General features: G+C 29.2%; 1 long non-coding RNA gene across 1 annotated transcript; it reads right to left on the reverse strand.

The window, feature by feature from the left end:
* Positions 1-692: 692 nt before the first annotated feature.
* Positions 693-2,202, reverse strand: LOC105563203. Its single transcript, XR_001009016.1, has 3 exons — positions 1,469-2,202; positions 970-1,199; positions 693-819 (listed from the first exon to the last, which is right to left on the reverse strand). It is a non-coding gene; the product is annotated as an uncharacterized LOC105563203 (long non-coding RNA).
* Between the last annotated feature and the right edge of the window lie 322 nt (positions 2,203-2,524).

A 2,524-nucleotide genomic window follows, 5' to 3' on the forward strand; every position in this document is an offset into this window, starting at 1 on the left:
TATACTTTTTATAAATTATATATAGATATATATTTTATATATAGATATATATAGATATATATAGATATATATTTGGTCATTGAAGAAAACATTTTGTGACAGTTTTTTGAAATTTTATCATACAATGTATGATAAAATTTCAAAACATTCTTATAAAAGTACAAGCAACATGACAGGCCTATTTTTCTTGTTCGTCGTTGTCAGAACTTTCATTTGAGAAATCCGTTCTTAAATGTGTAACACAAAACACGTTTTCTGAAACAAATAATTATTAATTATTTACCTTACACTTATAACATTAATTTAAAAACTTGCAAGTTGTTAACGAAAAACAAATTTCATTTCCTCTACTTACTTCTGCTCATTTTTTAATCGAGTTGATGAATTGTCAAGCCAAGCAGCTATAGCCATTTTTATTTGGTTCTCCGTAGCTGACGACATGTGCATTTGTGCAGCTTCTGTAATGATAATATATATTTATATGAGTCTGTAAAAGTGAAAGATAGATGTGTTTTTCCCCAGTAGTGTTTTTATTTACTATGTTTATTTACTATATTAATTTAACATAACTAAATTTGAAATATTAAATGAAATGAAAACAATGTTGTAAAAAATTTCAATTTATAATCTAAAAAAGATTTATATATTAACAATTACTCACTATATATACAGGTGTTGAACATTAGATCTACAAATCTTTTTTTTCTTTTGACCCTTATAACTATATTGTGTTGCAACAGAATTACTTATTGTAGTGTTTAAAATATTAAACACATGAGACCGCACATCAGGACCTCCTTTTTGCTTTAAAAATTCAACCTGAAAAAATTGTTAAGTTAACAGAAATATATATAGTGTAAAATTCCTTACCATATGTATACCAAGTGTTAATCAACTAGTCTGAGCAATAGGCATAATTCAAATCGAACTTCACTCGGTGAGTTCGTTTGATTTATCAATTATACTTACAACTTCATCAAAAAACTTCTTTTTTTTTAAACAAGCGTCAAACTGCTCTAGATCGTTCGTAGTTTTTATAATGAACGTTTCATATAATTTATCTTTTGTTCGGTTACTCAACTGGCAATGACTTGTTTCTGTAAGAGAAACTTTTTTCTCGAGATTCGTAATTTTAGTCATTATAATTTCGTTCTGTTTTACGATTTTATTTTGCTTTGTCAGAATAAGCCTCAATACAGCTGAAAAAGATAAATATGACATAAAGTGTTTCGTACAATATTTTGCGTTTTACGTGTAAGCGTATAAGTGCATAAGTACAATGTGTTTAATATTATTTTAGTTCTATTTTTATTTGTAAAAATAACAAAATATCCAAAAAATAATTGATTACTATTGAACTTCTATTTACGTTTAACGTGATAAATTAAAATTTCATTTTAAGTCGAATAAATTTAGAATGATGCTTTCTGTATCGTAAAATAATGAATATAATATATAAAATACCTACTTGACAAGTTATCTGCACTAAACGATCCTTCTTGTTAAGTATCAGTTTGTGAATTGTCGTTCCTATTTTTAGCACCATTATCCGTATTTTAGCACCACAATCCAAAGTGACAGTATTGCCCATGTCCCATATTTTCTATGCGCGTGGTTTTTGGTGTTCCCAAAAGTGTGCGAGGATCTTTAGGAAAATCTATTTTTACATGTTCATTTAAAATAGCTAACAATGATTTTAAGCTGTTGTGAGGTACTTTAAATTCCTTAGCCCAGTTTTTTATTTTTAATTTAAATTGTTTGCCAAGCAATTTTTCTGGATTTTCCATATCCTCGTCATATATAGGTATTAACATCACAGCTGCTGTATGCATCTATTTCAGAATTTAATTCGCTATCGCTGTATTGATACTCTGTATCGAAATCCATTGCAATATGTTCATTAAAATGTTCGTTGTGTACTTCCTGGGCATTTGAGAGTTCTGTTTGACTGTCATTGTCTTTTGTTAAAAGAACATTATTTACTGTTTCTGTATAGATTTCCTCTTTGGGTCTAATTATAGCCGAGCTTTCGTGTGATTGAAACACAATAGAAGATATTTCTTCTAGTTCTCGAATCGTTTGTTTTTTTGCGCAACGAAATAACTCAGATTTACTAATATTTTCCTCAGGTCTTCTACGTCGCGGCATTGTAATCTTAATCAGCTTATTATGAAGAGTAAAAGTGTTTCCATAAGAATTCAAAGTACCTGCATATCTTGTATAAAAATAACCACTGGTTTTTAAATAAACAGTGTAACTACAATTATGCATGTTAGCAAATCAAGGAAATATACAGGGTGTACTAAAATCACCGGATATCCTTTTAATCGCAGATTCCTTAAAAAATTTCAAGAGGAAAATTCTAATAAAAAAATGTCGTGGCTATGGTAGTTTTTAAATAATAAGCGATTATATTTCACAAATGACAGGTCTGAGATTTCGCGCGCTCAGGCACGGCGATATGACGAGTGATAAAAGTGTTCCTATGTGTTTCGCGAGCGAGCGAGAACCAAAGTCACCGTTT

Source organism: Vollenhovia emeryi, unplaced genomic scaffold (genome assembly GCF_000949405.1).
Source record: "Vollenhovia emeryi isolate VEMERY1.0 unplaced genomic scaffold, V.emery_V1.0 DF944497.1, whole genome shotgun sequence".
Lineage (NCBI taxonomy): Eukaryota > Metazoa > Arthropoda > Insecta > Hymenoptera > Formicidae > Vollenhovia > Vollenhovia emeryi.